Source organism: Macrotis lagotis, chromosome 1, assembly GCF_037893015.1.
Source record: "Macrotis lagotis isolate mMagLag1 chromosome 1, bilby.v1.9.chrom.fasta, whole genome shotgun sequence".
Taxonomy (NCBI): domain Eukaryota; kingdom Metazoa; phylum Chordata; class Mammalia; order Peramelemorphia; family Peramelidae; genus Macrotis; species Macrotis lagotis.
In genome coordinates this window covers 236,887,599-236,907,597 of record NC_133658.1, presented here as the reverse complement: position 1 = coordinate 236,907,597, position 19,999 = coordinate 236,887,599, and the positions used below count along the sequence as shown (strand labels likewise).

At 37.5% G+C, this 19,999-nt stretch overlaps 1 protein-coding gene and 1 long non-coding RNA gene across 3 annotated transcripts in view; one reads left to right on the top strand and one right to left on the bottom strand.

Moving 5' to 3' along the window:
* The window catches only part of ALK (ALK receptor tyrosine kinase), a 1,220,046-nt gene that overhangs the window by 518,691 nt on the left and 681,356 nt on the right, over positions 1-19,999 (bottom strand). The window lies entirely within an intron of this gene.
* The window catches only part of LOC141504649 (uncharacterized), a 144,464-nt gene continuing 139,927 nt past the window's right edge, over positions 15,463-19,999 (top strand). For both annotated transcript variants that reach the window (XR_012473443.1, XR_012473442.1), the window contains exon 1: positions 15,463-15,754. This is a non-coding gene — a long non-coding RNA (uncharacterized LOC141504649). The remainder of the gene's footprint in view (positions 15,755-19,999) is intronic.

The window sequence follows — 19,999 nt, the reverse complement described above, 5'->3', positions numbered from 1 at the left end:
TCAGCTCCCTGATGTCATGGTCTTCTTCAAGAATGAAGGACACACAAAATTATCTGACAGCCTGGCTGTCACTTATTACCTTTGCAGTAAGTGGCCGAATCATTCAACCTGTCTAGCCTTCATTTTACTCAATTATAAAATGATAGCTGTGTGCTCTATAGATGACATCCAAGGTCTTCTTCAGAGTTAAAGTTATGATATTTAGACTTTTTATGGAGCTTGGGTCACTCATGGCCATAACCACATCTGAGGTGCTATGTTCAGTTATGGGTTATAGAAACCCACAATTTTCTATGCTATAGAAAAGAGGATAAAAATCTGAAGGGTATTTGTTGTTGGACAGCCTGGTCCATTTTGTGTAGGAACTGAAGGAACAAGGGATGTTTAGCTTGGGAATGAAAAGACTTACTGAGGACACAAGAAATAATGACTATTTCATATCATAGATATATGAAAAGAGAGTTGTTCTCCTGAGTCTCAGAAGGCAGAATCAGGAGGAATGGATTATAGGTGAAGAGAAGACAACTTCTATTTTGTGTAAGAAAAAAATGCTTTTTCCAGAATTAACACTGCCCAAAGTAGAATGGGAAAGTTGGTAGGAATAGATTTCTTCTCATTATAGTGGTTCAACTAAAATTTGGATGACTGTTTCTTAAATAAGACAGCTTAAAGAAGACAGGGGGCACAGTGACTATAGCACCAATCCTGGAGTCAAGAAGATAAATTCAATTCTGATCTAAGATACTTTTTAGCTGTGTGACCCTGTACAAGTCCCTTTACCTGTTTACCTCTGTATGTCATCTATGATATGAACTGGAGCAAGAAAAGGCAAATCACTCTAGCATCTTGACAAAGAAAACCCCAAAGAGATGGACACAAATGAAATGATTGACCCACAACAAAATTTGTTAAATATGTGAGAATGAATTCTTGGTCACATATGGATTGCAGCAGCTGTGGCTGGGAGATACCTATAACTGAGATCCTTAGATTTCATAATTCTGCTTTCTTCCCATTTTCTAGTTGCATACCTATAAATTGAGTCCATTGCTTTCTGTTTCATTACTAGTTGTCCTAAGGAATGCAACTTGGAACCTATAGTTTCCATCTAGAAGTAGATTTGAGAGAATTTGATAGCTTTTTTATTAGCAAAAATAACACCTAAACTAGCTCTTATTAAAAGTCACCTTGGAATACTTTCATTTAGAAATGTTATCCCTTTGGTTTCTAAGCGAATTTAATATGCAAAGCAGCTAGTCTACTGCTTGTTTATAAAAGAAGAAAAAAATCGTGCTGCAAATGATGGATATGAAATTAGGAGGTATCTTGGTTTGGATTGTGCCTCTGACCCTTACTGTGTTGTCCGTAGGTATGTCAACAGCCTCAGCTTCCTAATCCATAAAAAGGAGATAATAATACCTGGGGTACTTCTATCATAGAAGTTCTAATCATACTTTGAATGGATGATGCTTTGCAATCCACAAATTGCTACGTACCAGTTAATTATTATTAAACAGTTGGGGGCGCTAGGTGGCGCAGTGGATAAAGCACCAGCCTTGGAGTCAGGAGTACCTGGGTTCAAATCCGGTCTCAGACACTTAATAATTACCTAGCTGTGTGGTCTTGGGCAAGCTGCTTAACCCCATTTGCCTTGAAAAAAACAAAAAAAATTATTATTAAGCAGTAACTTATAAGATACAAAGCTAGCTTCTCTATTTATCTTAATTCTACCTGGCTGGTGGGGAGTTAATAATTTCAATGCCTGTATATCTTCTAAAAGGATGGAACTTTATCAAATTGTTTTGAAGAAACCAGGGCTTCCTTCTGGTGTTGAATATAACAACAATAATAAACTAGTCGCTTTCAAATTCAATTCAATTCAATAAGTACTTATTAAGTCCCCACTATATGGAAGAGAATTACCTAGGATACACAAAAACGGTTTCAGCTCTCTAAGAGTTTATACTCACTCAGCTGGGGAGATATAGCATGTATATAACTTCAATATATCAGTCAATGAGTAGAGTTTATATATTTGACATGTTTTCAATAGGAGTGCCTGGATATTCTAGTCTCTATTCAAATGACAAAATCTTGGCTCATATTAGAGGGATGATAGGAAGAAGATAGGGATGCAGAAAATGCATCTTGGGTCATTGCTGGGTATCACTTGGTTATCTTTTCTTTCTGTCAATATTCTACCAGGGGTTATTATGAGACGAACAATCTTGATGGAAGCCACTCCTCTCAACAGTCCAGAGAGCTAGGACAATTGTGTTAGACTGGTTTTTTGGTCTATATTATCCCCAACCAGAGGAAGGAAAACAAAACAAAACAAAACACACAGCGGAAAAACACCCCTACCGAATCTGATGAACACTTTATAAAAAGTATCTCTTATGTATCTCTTTCCCTTAATTCCAATTCCTCATGCCTCAAATTACAAATTTGTAAACATGTTTAATAAAATATGATTGTGAAATGCTAACCCGACTGTTCCCTACTGGGGTGGGGGGGTAGGAAGGAAAGGTGGAGGGAAATTTTGTATCTTGGAAATATGCATGTACAAATGGATGAAAATTAGAAAAAAAAGAAATTTATTAAATATCATAATTCAAAAAAAGTGGAGAGCCTATGGATAGGCTGATACATCTGCACCCTTGGTTTTTTCATGATGTAAAGAAAAATCAAGAAATGGTCCCAGCATAATAGGTGAAACCCTTGTGGTAAACCTGAGGAGGATATGGACCAAGAGCTGCCCAAGATGGGCAGAATGAATGAGTTTCAATCTGTGTTATCAGGAATGGGGAGGGAGATCATAGATTCATTGGAATTTTTGAATAACTGGGCATAAGGATGCCAATATAGCATATAAACTTCCTGTCCCTTTTTCCTCTGACTCAATATGAAAAATTCCATGCTTTTACAATTAAACTCTTAAATCTCAGCATTGTAAAGGTTTTAACCAGTTTAAGACACTCCTAGAGAAACACTCCCTTTCAAGGAAAAAAAAAAGATCAAATTCCTAGTTTCCTTCTTTAGTGTCTAGGTGAATGACTCAGAATAGTCATGAGGTTGTCTCTCTGGCACCGGCTCCAGGCTCATTTTAAATAATGTATCTAAATGTTAATATACACTTAAGACAATGCAGCAGCTCATACTCTCCCTAAATTGATTCATTTTGCAAGGAGTCTGATGCAATTTGGCTAGTATAAAAATGTCTCTGATGATTAGGGGAACTAAGGGGGCAAAGTTGTCTTTGTGATGGGGATGGAAAGCAAAACAAAATGCAGTTGGGGATTTTGCCAGAATTAAATGAAATTTCTCTTTGGACCAGCAGTTTTTGGAATGACAGAGCTAAGCGGAAAAACAAACATAAGAAGAGAAACTCTGCCAGCACCAGAAACTTTGGGATGCACATTTTCAGGAAAAGATAGAAATGCTCTGGAAAGTGGATTTGGAAAAGAGGGCTTGTCTGGAGGGTGGCAATGATGGCAGGCCTCTGCTGAATTGTGCTTGGCAGCTGAACCAAAAGATACAGTTGTAGGGTAGGATATGGAAAGAGATGGGCAGAGAAGAGCCTTGGTCTGAGAGACCAAAGCTCCAGTTCCTAGACCTAATTTAGAGTTCTAGAGTAACCAGCTGGGTATTGCTGAGCACATTGTTTAGCCCCCTGAGATTATTTCCAAATCCATAAAAGGCACTTTTCCAGCTAAAATAATCTACAAGCACAATTGGGTTTTTTTAACTTTGAATTTTTTAAAATTTATTTAAGGTGATGGGGTTAAAGAGTGACTTGCCCAAGGTCAAACAGCTAGACAATTATTAAGTGTCCGAGGTCAAATTTGAACTCAGGTCCTCTTGACTCCAGGATCCAGTGCTCTATCCACTCCACCACCTAATCACTACCCTACAAGTACAACAGAAAACCAGTTCAGTGTCAGAATTGGTGTCAGAATACTCTTCAAATACTGTTCCCTGGACCTTAAGTGGTAACTTGTGTTAACTTAGGTAAGGCATACAACCTCCTAGGAGATTACTTTCTTCAATGATGAAATGAGGGCTCTAATATCACTTCTAGATCTAAAATCTATGACCCTAGGACTAGATGGCCTCTGAGGTCCTCTCCAATTGTAAGTCTCTGATAAGTCTATGACTTGGTTCAATCTTGGCTCTGCCATTTGTTAACTTACGACTGCCTCTCTAGTCACTTTACCTCTCTGTCTTATTTTTCTCTTCTATAAAATGAGGGAACTGAATTCATCAACTTGTCTTTCACCTTTAAATTCTATCCTGTGACACTAAGGAATCATAGGATTAAGATCATAGGAAATAAGGGACCTCCTTTTCTCTTTCCAGACCACATCTGGGGACTGTGCTTAGTTGTGAATACCTCAATTTAGAATGGATGCAGACAAACTAGAGAGAAGCCAAAAGAAGATGGACAAGAAAGCAAGGGATCAAGAAGTCACAATGTGGGAAAAAAGAGTGGAAGAAACTTAGACTAATGAACTCAGAGAAGGTTTGAGGAGATGTAAAGCCATGTTTAAATCCTTAATAGGACATCATATATAAGAGGCAATAGATTTGCTTCAAAATATAAAACTGAGGCCAATGGGTATATCTAGAATGATGGCAATAGAGACAGCTGAGCTAGATGACATTTATGGCTAAAATAACACACCTTAAGATAAGTCTTGTGAATCAGTCATCTATTTCAGAAACAGTGTCTGTTCTCTACCATGTTACTTATTGACCTTACCTTCACATCATCTCGACTTTTCTAGCTTCAGCTAGATTTTGGTTACCTCATGAACTCTGGCTTGATTTGCCACAGAACTGTTAATTTTTCACTGGGAACTCTTCCAAATATTAATCACAACTTGGACCAGACTTTTTCATTGCCTCAGGCTCCCATTCCTTCCCCCAGGCCCACATAATTAAACATTAATCACCTGTGGGGTGGGAACACCCCTCTAACCCTACCTCCTCTGCCACCAGGGAGTAGGGATTTGATAGCACTGTCTCCAGTCCAAAACAAAACAAATCTCTGCTCAAACTTGCATCTATGCCAATGCTTCAGTTGAAGGAGGACGCTAGAGACCACCTTGCCCTTGAACGATTTGAACAGTTTTTCTCAAGGGAGCATATAAAGTCTTGGAGAAAGCAAATAAATGGCTCTGGAAATGAATGGAAGTAACTACCTTGCCTACCTGCATCCCAATGAGCGCCCTATCTTCATTCCAATCATTTCATCAACTAGGGAGTCTCACCAGGTCTCCGCCCCAATGCAAACTCTTTCATTTTCTATAATTTAAGGGATTTCCTACAGCTTGGGACAAGGTGACCTTGCCATAAGGACAAATAAGAATAATTGACATTTGTTATAGGACATTATTTTTGGAATCAGATGACCTGGCTTCAGATCTCATGTCTGTCACTTATTATATGTATTGCCTTGGGCAGATCAATTAAATTCTGTGTCTTACTTCTTCAATATACAAAATAAAGAGTTTGGATCAGGTGATCATCTTTTCTACTTCTAAATATATGATCCCATAAGACTAAAAAATATTAGGGGAAGTTAGGTGGCACAGTGGATAGAGCACTGGCCCTGGAGTTCAAATCCAGCCTCAGACATTTAATAATTACCTAGCTGTGGGGCCTTGGGCAAGCTGCTTAACCCCATTTGGCTTGCAAAATCCTAAAAAAAAGACTAAAAAAATGCTTCAAGTTTTGGAAAGCACTTTACATACACTACCTCTTTTGAGCCTCATGACAATACTGTGAGGTAGGTATCATAGGTATTGTTATCTCCATAGATAAGAAAAATTGAGCCACAGAAAGGTTAAATGATTTTCAAGTGGACACATTAGGTAGCAAACATTAGTTGCTTGAATGTGAACTCAGTTTTTCCTGATTCCTAAGTCCAGTGTATTTCCTTTCTTCCTTCCCTCCCTCCCTCTTTCTCTTTTTTCTCTCCCTCCTTCCCTCTCTTCCTCCCTCCTTCCCTCCCTCCTTCCTTCCTTCTTGCCTTCCTTTTACTTTTGTTTTTCTTTTTTGAGGCAATTGGAGTTGTGTCTTGTCCGTGGTCACAAAGCTAATAAATGTCAAATGACTAAGGTCAAATTTGAACTCAGGCTTTCCTGATTCTAGTGCTAGACTTCTATCCATTATACCACCCAGCTTTCCCTCAGTATATTTTTGCCTCATGTCATGCTGTCTCAGAAAATGAACTCTGAGGTCCAATAGTTAAAATTCTCAAAGACTAATGGCTAGCATTTTACACAGTTGGGAGGGAAATTAAATTCAGAGAGAAAAAAATCAGGAAATATTTAAGTAACAGTTGGAGACAATGAAATTGAAATTCTTCCTATCTTATCTTTATAGATTAAAAAAAACACACCCCAGGAATCAGTATGGTTAAGTAGAATTGTAAAGATTAGTAAACTAAAGAAAAAGAGTTTCTGATTTTTTTTTTAAACTACAACATAAAGTAGAAGCCTAGAGTACAAGATGGAGTGCTTTATAAAGCACAAAAGGGAAAATCACAAAGAGGGGCTACACACATGGCAGCAAATAGTGGTCAAAGTCAGCTTTGGAGAAGTATCATTTGTGATGTAATACAAATGAAGGTGAAATGGGCCGTGGAAAGTCATTATATCTGGGAAAGCACAATCATAAATTATATTTCACATTTATTCAGTGCAGCATAGTTTACAAAGTACTTTCATATATTACCTTAGTTCTTCTCCATGATAGTCCTTTGTGAATAGTCCTGTGGTAAATAACATGACATTCCTATTTTATTGTTCAGCAGGATGATCAAGTATCCCTTAGACTGATATTTCCTATAGCTTTGGACTGGATCATAAAACCAAAATGTGACAAACAATCCATACAGGAAAAACCAAATGGATAAAGAATGACTGTTTAGGCTATGACAAACAGGTAGATACACAGTCTTCAGAGTTGTTTCATTTATGTACAGATCTTGGAAAGATGTTTTTCATGGGCAATGAGCTGGGCACAGATTTGAATAAAAGGAAGTATGTGGGACTGGATGCTGTGGGGAAACTGCATCACACTTTCAATAATCCCAGACTGCTCCCCACAAAATAACTCATTCTTGTAATGTCAACTCATGATGATGCCAAATGATTTTGGATTATGGATCAACAAAATCATCAAAGAATAAAATTATGGGTCATCCAGAAAAGATAATGGAGAGATATATGGTAAGCATGGGGCTGTAGCATATTACTAATGATATTTGAGTACAAGATATCCAGATGCATGAACACGAAAGGTAGACTGGTCATGTAATGAGAACAATCCATAATAGATAGATGGACTGTGAACACTGTTGCTTACAGTGATGTGAAAAGAGCCAATGTAAGAGCCTTAGCATTTTGGGGGAGACCTTGGATTAATGGGAAGTCATAGACAAGAATAGAGTACTGAACTCAGAATTAGACATTTAATATCTGGGTGATATCATGGAGGAATCATTTAACCTCTTTCTAATTCAGTTGATTCATTTTTAAATGTGCTACAATTAAGCAGGGTTTTGTGAGTTATCCTACCCTGCTTTACCCTACCCTACCAAAATTTTTCTACAATAGAATTCATTCAATAATTAAATGGCTGGTTGGGTCACTTTGGGTTGCTAGAGCAATATTCTTGATGGCAGTTTTTGCATTGACTGGGGGAATATTAGGTCCTATGCACTCCCATGGATTGGCTTCAGATTCCATAAGCTAGTGAAATATTAGCTGCAACCTCATAGGATTCATGTGAGGATAAAATAAAGTATTTGTAGAGTACTTTGTGAACCTTAAAGAGCAAGAGAAATGCTATTATTGCTGTTGTTATTAAATAGTATCAGTAGTTTTCTTGCTATTCTTCACATATGATACTCTGTCATCATTCTATGTCTTTTCACTAGATATCACTCCTACTTTACCTTCAAGCTTCCCTAACTTGCTTCAAGACAAATGAAATCTCACCTTTTGCAGGAATCCTGTCCCATCCCTAGCTGTGTGCTCTAAACTTATCTCCTATTTACACAGTATATATTTTCTATCTGCTTTTGTTTAGTCATTTTAGTCAAATTTGATTTTTGTATGATCCCATTCAGGATTTACTTGGTAAAAACACTGGAATGCTTTGTATTTCCTTCTCTAGGTCATTTAAGTGAGGCAAGCATGGTTAAATGACTTACCCAGGGTCACAAGTCTAATAAGTGTCCAAGGTCATATTTAAACTCAGGAGGCTGAGACTCTCTGATTCCAAGTCCAACTTGTCATCTAACTGTCTCTCTATACTGAACATTCTGTTAGAAGATGAGTTCCTTGGGGGGGGGGGGTAGGAGGAGAACTAAACTGCAAAGCAGCCATCTTCTTGATCCTCAATACTTCTTAGAAACTTCATGTTCCTGATTTGAATTACAGTTTGAGTTGCCAGGCTTTTGTCTTTTGTTTGCATGCCCAATGCTTAGAACAATGTCTGGCATATACTAATAACTTAATGATGATGTGATGGTGATGATTTTTTTGCTCTTCATTTTCAAAGACCATCAACCAGGGAGGTGGTGCCATGATGAACAAGTGAACTGGATTTGAGTGAGGAGAGGGGTTGGTGGCTAGCCTCACTTTTTCCTCCAGAGTCATCTGGGTTCAGTGGTCAGAGATGAAGCAGGATGACTGGAAATGGCCCTGGATGCGTGGCAAAGTTGTGTGATCTGCTGAAGGTCACATGGCTAATAAGTGTCATGTTTCTAAGGCTAGATTTGAGCTCAGGTCCTTCTGACTCGAGGACTGGTGTTCTATTAAAACTCCATTAATTTATTTATGGCTTAATGAATGTTATTTGACTGTGTGACTGAACAGGCCTCTAAGGTCCTTTTTATTTTAAATCTATAATTCTGTGATTAATAACATATTCATTTAATAGACATTAATTAATATTTATGGAAGGTCTATATGTAAGGCAATAAATATATTATATATTGAGTACACACTTAGGAGTCCTCAAGGAGCTGCCATTCTACAATGGTATATAAAAATACACAATAGCAAATGCCAAATAAATTGAGTTGGGGAAAAAGGATTATCAACTAGCTTGACCAAGCAAGACTTCATGTGAGAAGAAGCTCCTTAACTTGCTCTAAATGACCTTTTTCCATCGAGATCCTTTCCAGCTCTAAATCTAAAGACTGTAAGAACCTATGAAATGAAGGCATTCAAGAAGCAAGGGCGGCTAGATGGCACATTGGATAGAGAGCTAGGCCTGTAGCTGAAGACTCAACTTCCTGAATTCAAATCTAACCTCAGAAATTTCCTAGTTATGTGACTCTAGGCAAGTCATTTAATTCTATTTGCTTCAATTTCTCATTTGTAAAATGAATTGGAGAAGGAAATAGCAAAGGACTCTATCTTTGCCAAGAAAATCTTAAATGGGTCATGAATAATCAGACACAACTGAAAATGACTGAACAATAATTGAAAGAAAAAAGGTGAGCAGGGAGAGCCCTTTAGGCATGGAGAAGGGAGAAGAGATGGGGAGAACTCATGTGAAGGCAAAGAGAGAAGGCATGGCATGGTGGTTAGGGACCATCAAGCAGTCTAGCTTGGTTGGAAGGTAGAGCACATGAAGGGAAGTAAATGGACTGGAAGCCATTCTTTTACATCTACTGTCTTAAATTGAGACATGCAGGGAGAGCAAGATATCCCATAGAACCAAACAAAAAAGAATATTTCCTTCTGCATCTCCTAGAATTTTTGCTTTAAGAAAGTTAGTTGGGTTGTTATCTGAGGAAGTGAAGAACCTAAGAGAAAGCCAACAGAAAATCTCATGTTCTTCTTAGGGCACTTTATCATTCCCCTTTTGATCATATAATCTTCCCCAGGAAGTAGTGACTGGTTTACTGTGTATCTTATCTATATATAAACTATAAATTCTGCAGGATGGTGACTGAAAGCTTCGGTCCTGTCTGTAAGTTGCTAGACTAGAGTTGGAAGCAAAGAGACAGTGGAAGCAGCATCTGATGTGGAATCAAAGAACTAGCTTTGAATGCCTGTGTGACTTTGAGCAAGTCACTTGACCTCAGGGTCATAATTTCCTCATCTGGAAAAAGAAAGATAAGTTTGAGATCCCTTCTAGTTCTAAATCAATGAGCTAAAGATGTTTACCAAAAATCCTTCTGCTTGGCAGTGGGAAAGAGATGAAGAGTCCTTTTTAAAGTACCTATTATGCTGTATCTTATAGATATTATCTCTTTTGATACTTTGGGAGGTAGGTTCTGGGATGATCTTCATTTTACAATGAGAAATCAGAGGCAGATAGAGTTTCTGAAACTAGATTTGAACTCAGGTCTTCCTGATTTGATGTCACTTTGCTGCTCACAAATCATAGTGTGGATGTTTCATCCATCTCATTCACTTCATATTCATTTCCTCATTTCATAGGACCACATAATTTTAGATTTAGTAGATCAAATGAGATAATGCTTTATAAACCTCAAAGAAAACTAAAAATGACAGTTATCATTATTCAACTGAATTTTTGAAAGTCAACTCTAGGAACTTTGGGGAATGGGAAGTTTGAGCCAATTAAGGGCTATTGCTTGAATATCTTATAGATGTTGGCCATCTATCATAAGTTGGCGATTTTAGACATCTCTTCCTCACTTAATTCAAAGTCACTTGCAAGTCATGGCATCACCTCCCCGATGTCATGGTCCTCTTTGAGATCAAAGCACAAACAACAACAATAAGTTGCTCTACGTGCCACTGGTCAGGATGCTTCTCACCCTTTCTGCCCATACTCTACTTCAAGAATGACTGATGGTTGGGGAGCATGGACTCCCCAATAAAACCTTATTAATCTGACACCAGAGGGAACACACCTTTTGGCTTAACTTTGCCTTATTTTCTCCTGAGCAGATAGGGCATTGAACACCCGACTTCCTATGTGGATTTTGTAAAGCTTTCCAAATTTTAAATCCCTTGTTTGATTCGGCTCTTAACTAAGCCTCTGTACCATGAGAGAACTCATTTCTCTTCTAAAAGCAAGGGGCATTGCCAGAGTTTTTCAGTGTCATAAAATGACTATAAGCTACCTGGGTAATGAGAGACAAAAAAGCTTACACTGAACTGTAGAAGGGATGTAAGGCAGGGGGAGAGATATGAAATTGTTATGGACCTTGCCTTACTTTCCTGCTGCTTTGCTTTCCTTGCTCCATTATAATGAATAAAAGGGGTAGTGGCATCCCCCAGCTTCTCTATTCTCAGGAAATTGTATGTTAAAATAGTGCTGGCCCAGCATTATAAATGAGTCTCATGAGAGAAGACAACTGGATGGGACCAGCTCTCAAAATACTTAGGGATGTTTTGCCTCTGGCAAGGTCATTTCCCTTCTTGGAGTTCATATTCTCCATTTAGACATACTTAAAAACTATTCTTGCCTAATGAAGGTTAACCAAGCCATATTAAACAGTCAGTCAATCAACAAGATTTATTGGTTACCCAAAGATTTGTACTGGGAGGAGGGGGGTGACTATGGAGAGTGAGTGGAGTAATGGACAGGCTATCCAGGTACCAAAGACTCATTTGTAACCCTGGACAGGAGGTATGGTTTCCAGAACTCCATTCTTCCATTCTCTTGTCCAATAAACCTGAGACTGGGGGTGGTGGTGTCTAGAATTGGAGTGAGAGGTTCAAATCTTGACTGTTACTACAAGTCATTGTGACATTATTAGATTTACTTTCCTTAGTTGTAAGAATGAAAGAATATGACCATAGGGTCAAGAAATTTCTTGCCAGTGTTGAATCTACGATGACATGAAATGGATGGTTTCCCTACCACCAAAACTTTGGTGAAACTCATCCAATGTAATTTATTATTCATTTATTAATCTTACTTTATGTCAGACACTGTATCGCACTGACAAAACCAATATAGTTCCTGCCCTCAAGGAGCTTACTTTCTACTGAGGAGAAAATAATAGGTACACAGATTAAATAAATATAAAATCCTTATGAGGTAAATACAAAGCAAAGACTGGAAAAGGCAAACAAAAATTGGAAAAGATCTAATGTGAGAGGTAGCATTTGACCTGAACCCTGAATGGAGCTAGAGCTTCCAGGGAATGGAGTGAAGATCAAGCACCTACAAGCATATAAAACAGCCTGTGCAAAGTCTCAGAAGTAGATATCATGTCTGAGAAACAGTAAGTTGTCAGTTTGAGTGAAATTTAGTATTCATGTTGGGGAGTAATATGACATGAATCTGGAAAAATAAATCAGAATGGATCCCCATGGACATATTTTAATGGCATGCAATCTCTGGAGAGACAGAGACCTAAGAGGACCAAAACAAAAGCAAAAACAAAAACAAAATCTTTAAATCCTATTATATGAATGACTCCCAACTTCCCTGAGCTTTGTCCTCTGAGAATTAACATCTTAACCATCTGGCATCACATGAAAACCCCCAATTCCAATCAGATAATATCATCCCAGTTGATGTCAAAGGTTCCTGAGTAGATTAGGATGAGATCCTGGCCCCAGAGAACCAATCCTGCCAGGATTGGAGGCAGCTTGTTTAATCCTGAAAGTTCCACTTTGGCAAAGGGCTAACTAATCAAGCATTTTTAGCATAAAACCTGCCCATGTCTTAGCAAGCAATGTCAGGACAGCTGTTCTAGTTCTTGTGACTGACTTGACCTATAGTTTCTCTTTGACATATAGTCTCTCTTCCCACATTGCTAACTTTCTGGTCTTTGCCAACTTTGCATTTTCTCAATTCTTACTTATCCAACTTCCCTCATCACCAGCTCCAAGTGATTCCTTTGAAATTTACCAGTAGAATTTCTTAGAAGCCACCTTTTGCTATGTATGGATACCTCCTGCTACCATAACAGCCCTGAGCTATTTGACATTGAATATCATTTCTTTCTGCTCTCCCATATCAAGTCACTCTTGCCTTAGAGGAAGGGACTCCTGGTTCCCTAGCATGGTCCCAAATAGAGCCAAGTTGTGACAACTTCATCTTAGCCATATACCTTTGTCAAGTTTCTATCTTTGAAAAAAAAGAAAAGAAAAAAGTTAATAGAGGGAAAACCCAAGTCAGAAAGTAAAAGTAAATATGATAAAATATTAATGTGAGGTGCTAAATATTACTAAAGGTATAAGGGAAGAGCATTTAGACCTCTTTTGGGAAGGATAATGATGCCTAATTTTTAACAGAATAACAAACACTAGAATCATGCTGTGAGCGGGGGGGGGGGGGGGTAGAAGGAACCCTGTTTAACTCAAAGGACTTATGAGAGAGATCCAGTGGACTGAAGGTATTGTAAACAAGGTACAGTGGTAACCAGTTAAATGTATGTGAATGTGTTTGTGTGTGTGTGTGTGTGTGTGTGTGTGTGTATGTAGGTGTATATATAAGATGTATTTGGTGCCAGACATCTGAAGACAAACATATGTATGGTAAAGGGGTAATCAATCTATCAAGGAAACCTTAAGAACAAGGACAGAGAGAAAATATTACCAATCAAGCTGGAAGATTCTGGTTGAGGGGTGAAGAGTGGGAAGAAATGAAGAAAGATTTAGGAAGCAATAGAAATGGAATTTAAGATTTTTAGAATTCAGAGGGCCCTGATTGACAACAAAATTTCTTCTGAGAAGATATTTTTTTACTTCAAACTAAATGGAAAAATGTGAAAAATAAAAGGGGTTTTTGGTTTGTTTTACCTTCAGGGATTTGGAAGGTTAGATGAGAGTTAGACTTAGTCTGTGAAAAGAAGGGTGGTCTATTCAGAGTACAGAAGATAGAGACCAAGGTGTTGAGAACACCAGACAATAAAAGGGTGATGATATCAGACAGCAGGCAACATGGGAAGGACTCATGCAGAGCCTTAAATCAAGTTACATCTGACAAATGCTTAATCTCACTGTAAATAATATATAGTCCCAAGGTGCTTCATATAAGAGTTAAAACTAACTTGTGTACTTATGTACTTAAATTCACCATATGTATTATATCATGGTGCAATCTACTCCATGGGCAAGACAAAAGTCTGAAAGGAGGAGAGGAACACTAGAATACTGGGCTGAACATAATAAGATTTAATTGAATAAGAATAAATGAAAAATTTTAAACATAGGTTCAAAAATTAGCCTCACAAGTACAAGATACAGACTATATGGTTAAAATGCAGTTCATCTGGAAAAAATTACTAAAAGGAGTGAAAGAATTCCTTGAAGGATCAAGCTGTGACAACTGATGCAGTGTAATTTTTTTCTAATCCATATGGCAAAGAAAATAGAGGAAAAGTTTTATTTCAAGGTAAATTTTATCTTTTTGCACTCATTTGAATTCAAAGTAAATTTGCATAGATAGGAGAAATTATGAAAAGTTAGCTCCCAAAATTTGTATCTGATTCCTCTGGTATTAATGGATTACAAGATCAGCATGAGTCCATGGCAGAATGTGGCAATAAGAAAAAATAACAAAACTGGGATGTGTAAGTGCATGGAGGCTTAGTATCTGTCCAAAACAGGATGATGATTATAATTTACTCTGCCCTGGTTAGAATACATTTGGGATACTGAATTTAGTTAAGGCTGCATTGTAAGAAGGACCTTTTAAGATGGAGAGTGGAGGGGGAGAAGGAATAAATAAATACCTATTGTGTGCGAGGACAGAGCTAAATTCTTTAACAAATATTTCATCTTCATAACAACTTGTGAGGTAAGTGAAAAATCCCCATTTTTAAAGTTGAAGAAATTGAGGTTAAAGTGATTTACCTAGAGTCACACAGTGAGTTTGTAACTGAGGCTGAATTTCACCTCAAATTTTCATGACCCCAGACCAAGTGCTCAATCCATTGTACCATCAGCTGCCTCATTGCAATATAGAAAGGGCTTTGATAAGCTGGAGAGTGTCCAGAGGAGAGCAGAGAGGTTTCTAAAGCACTTGGAAATACAGTGGAGGTCTGCAAGTGATGGCTGGATGAACACTTGCCCATTATGTTATAGAAGGACATATTAGTGTGGTTATGGAATGAACTTGATGGGACTCTAAGTTCCTTTCCATTTCTGAGATGATATAAAAGGTCATAAACCTGGATACAAGTCTCATTTTTTTGTGGTGGTGATGATGCTGGGTAATTCTCATTCTTTTTAATCCTATGATTGGGCTTGCTAACCAAGACAAAGAATGGCAAGAACCAAGTTTTCATTCAATGGTTGCTATTAGATAATTCTCCACTTCATCACCCAAATCAGGGAAGTGTGATAATATAACACAGACTGTATAACAGTGTGATAATATAAACTAAGAAAGCAGATTGAGAATGGGTGATTTACCCAACAAAGACACTCAGCACCTTCTCTACCACTAGAGTGGTTAGGCATCTAAATATGATCTCTATCATCATCATTATTATTGTTATTATTATTCCAGCAATAGTGAAGTTTGGCATCAGCTCACAGATGAAAAATGCCATTTCTTTAGTGCATTTTTGTAACTCTTTGTATGTTATACTAATAATTGTGAAATTCACTAGGAAATCCTTCTTTCAGGCAGAGGGACTACAGGTGCAAGCTGACCGATGGTCAATCAGTCAACAATCTGGGGACATCATGGAGAAAAGAAAGCAACAAATACTAAAGAAAATACAGAGAAAGGAAAAAATAGAAAGGAAAGAAGAAAGAATGTCAAGCCTTCAGTTGTCAAAGTCTCTAAGGTCAGAACTGGCAGAGGCTGATGTTTCCTGCATTTATATTCCTTAACATCTGTCAGTGAAGGCAATAGTGAGTAAAAGTTGTAGCTGCCAGGAAAGGAATTGTCTTTTGTGTATAGTCACAACCTTCACAGTTCAGGTGCAGCTTGGCAGACACTCTCCTGGCCACAGGTGGACTGTCCATTGGCTCTTCGGGTGGAAAGAAAGGCCAACAATCCCCAAGGCATATGTCTATAGCACACATTCTACCGAGGGTTTTCCTTACAACAGAATTGTGATTCTTATTTTGTGGATGGGCAACTGAGACACAGAAAGGTATACTGACTTTCACAAGGAAACACAGATAGGTTATATTAGAACACAAATCTCATGGTTCCCTGATTTGAAGTCTAATATTCTTTCCCTTCTTGTCTTTATGGATGGAATGCTAAGGTTAATATTTTCTAATTAAATTTGAATCTTTAAACATTAAAGACTGGCCTTGAGGATAGTCTCATGTCTTAGAGTGTGTTCAATATTTCCAGCAAAGGGAACAATGTAGTAGAGTGGAAAAGATCATTGGAATGCGAGCAGGCACACAAAGGGATGGGAGGTAGTGCAAGATAGTAGATAGTGGGTTATCCTCAGAATTCAAATCCCACCTTTGAAACTTTTGTCATGCTGGATTAATTAATATAAACCTCTCTGAGCCTCAGGTTTTTGAGGTGAAAATAGAGATACTAGCATTTCCTTCTTTTTTTTTTTTTTGGTTTTTGCAAGTTAATGGGGTTAAGTTAGTTGCCCAAGGTCACAAAACTAGGTAATTATTAAGTGTCTGAGCCCAAATTTGAACTCAGGTCCTCCTGACTCCAGGGCTGGTACTCCATGATGCTAGTATTTCTAATACCTTCCCTGTAAAGGGCTATTAAAAGAACTAATTTAAGCAATGTGTTTTATAGCACACCGCAAATAACTGGGTGGTACAGAGAATACAGTATTGAATTCACAATCAGGAAGAGCTGAGTTCAAATCCAACTTCAGACATTTAATTAGCCAACCCCGGGCAAGTCATTTAACCTCTGTCTCAGTTTACTTATCTGTAAAATGGGGATAATACCCAAGTAGCTGTTCCTCAATAAATGATATAACATAAAGCTGGTGCTTTGTAAGTCTTAAATGCTGGTTTCTATTATTATTATTATTGGCATTAATATCTAAATGGCAGTTAATATTATTATTCAAGGTTTGTATAAATGCAGTTATTATTGTTAATAACATTCAAAAGCTATATGTGAGCTTTTATGATTATTGTTAACATTTAAATTCTGTATAAATGTTAGATTAGTCCCAGTTCTGTGGCTAACTAGCTGTGTGACTTTGGGCAGGTTGCTTAATCTCTCTGAGCCACAGCTTTCTCAACTATAAATTAGGGAGACTGGACTAAATGATGTCTAAAGATGGATCTGATACAACATTCTATGACTGTTATTGGAAAGTTGGGGACTATTGCATTTTTTTAAAAAAAATCATTATTACAGTCCTCCTTTGAGTAGCAATCATGTTCAACATGAATTTTTATTGTGTAGTTATTAGTGTGTTTGTTCAAACTAACTTCAGGAAAAACAAAAGAGAAAGAGAATATTTGAATCTGTGAAGGACTTTGAAAGTCAGGTAAAACCTATCTTGTAGCTAAATCATGTGACACCAGTATTCACGTGTGTCAGTTTTAATAAATGATCCCCTTCATTATCATAATTTCCATTTGTTATACAAGTGAATGCAATGGAGATTTTCAGCCGAGAATGCCAAAGGGTGGGGGTAACTTATTTCCCCATGCTGACCAGGATAGCTACATAATTGCAAACATTAAACTTCAATGGATTCTGAGGGGGAAATCCTTTAGCATTTCAGTGGTTCCTTTTCTAAACAGGTCCTAATCCCAGAGACATTTCTAACCATTCCAACTCTGCTACTTTGGCAATTTGGGCAGGTTGTTTCACTCTCATGGGCCTCAGTTTCCTCATCTATAAAGTAAAGGAGTTGAAAAGGATGATCATTAGTTTCCTTTTAGCTGGAATTTATATAATCCTATTCACATGATACAGATGAATTTGGGGATCATGGACCATCTACATCTATTTATCATAAAAATTAGGTTTCTCCAAGCTTATGAACAGATTCTTTTGAATTTATGTAGGCAGGAAGAGTATTTCCAACTTTTCTCTTTTTAAACTCTGTTTCTATCTGAAAGTTAGAGCTATCATAATCCTGAGGTCTATACAAAATGTTTTAATAAGTTTTATACTTACATAAGCTTTCCATTTTTTTAGCTTGGTAGTGATCAGTGGAATTTCCTAATCTGATGGTCTGGGGAACCTTTCATGTAAGTTGTCATACATCTCTGACCTTTTGCTGGAAAATGTGCCAGTGTCAATTTTGTTACGATGGTACAGAAATCTCCCATTGGCCAAGAATGATCAGGGTTGTTGGATTATCTAAAGAAGGTAGGTGCAAGTCTTTCCACAAAGAGACTGTTAAATGGGATTAGAGAACATGCTTAGGTCAATCCAGCAGAAGGATTCCCCTGATCAGCTTCATCACATTCTTGCTTGAGTTATCCTCCAAGCTTTTGTAGATTTTACAAATGAAAAACACAAGATTCAGAGAGGTTTAGACTTGCTCATGGTCACAGAGCTAGTAAGTGTCAAAGGTAGAATTTCTTTTTGTTGCTGTTTTGTTTTTGTTTTTTGTTTTACAAGACAATGGGGTTAAGTGACTTGACCAAGATCACACAGTAAGGTAATTATTAAGTGTCTAAGTGCTCTATCCACTGTGCCACCTAGCTGTCCCCAAAGGTAGAATTTCAACTTCATTCAATCCTCAATCTTCTATGAAATTCTTCCTCCACAAAGGCCTGGAAACAATAGCCCTGAAAGAGTGTGCAGGCAGATATGGAACCCAAGAGAAGTATGGCTAAAAGTATTTTTCTAAGAGAAGCCCCTAAAATTTCCATTTTAAAAACTCAATGATGTATCCAAGATCACATAGGAAATCAAGGATAGAAGTGTGATCAATAACCAACCTCCCTCAATTCTGCTACACCAACACTGATTGGAAGTCAACCCACTCTTCCCATTCCTACTCAGTGTCTTCTACTCTACTTTCTGATTCCTCTTCTCGGGTCAGGTTTTCTTCCTTACCTGATCTCCAAACCCTTTGCCTCACTTAGAGTCTTAAAGTGGAGGGAACCTCTGTAGCCACTTTATCTAACTCTCTCATTTTGCCAATAAAGAAACTAAGAAAGAGGGAAGTGAGGTGACTTGCCTAAGGTTATTCAGGTAGTAGACATCAGAGGCAAAATTTGAACCCAGTTCTTCTGACTCCAGAATCAATACTCCCCTCCTTCCATATTGTTTCAGGCATTCAATGCACCCTAACTTGTACTGCATTTTATTTGTGTAGCTTTTTAAATCCCCTATTGGACTTGAATGTATGAACTATTTCTTACTTATATTTCTATCTTGCTACAGAATAGTGTACCATTGAAGTCTCCAGTTATTAGGGTTCCCTTCACTTTCACAAAGACTTTGCATATATTTTATATTGTATTTTTTTAGTTTTTTTTTTTTTTTGGCAAGGCAACCGGGGTTAAGTGGCTTGCCCAAGGCCACACAGCTAGGTAATTATTAAGTGTCTGAGACCGGATTTGAACCTAGGTACTCCTGACTCCAGGGCTGGCGCTTTATCCACTGCACCACCTAGCCACCCCATATTTTATATTGTATTTGACTCCCACATAGTGAAGTCATTTTGGTCTTCTTTGAGAATGAAGGTCAACTATCAACCAACCATATTGTATATATGTATATATATATATATATATATATATATATATATATATATATATAATATTTGTATATATATAGTTATAGAAATAAAATAAATTATATATTATATGTTGCATATATTGTATAATATATAACATTATCTAGTACAATGTACGCATTATACACTATTTTTAATGCATATGTTATCTTGGTTAATGTATAAATACATATATATATATATATTAGCTTGTATAATATTTACACTATGAAATGTATATATATGTATTATCTCATTTTATATATATCTGCTTCTTCCAAGCAGAATGTCCCATGCTTGATCCCAGGGGCAGCTAGATGGTACAGAGGGTAGAGTGTTGGCCTTGAAGTCAGGAGGATCTGAGATCAGATCCAGGCTCAGACTCTTACTAGCTGGATGACCTTG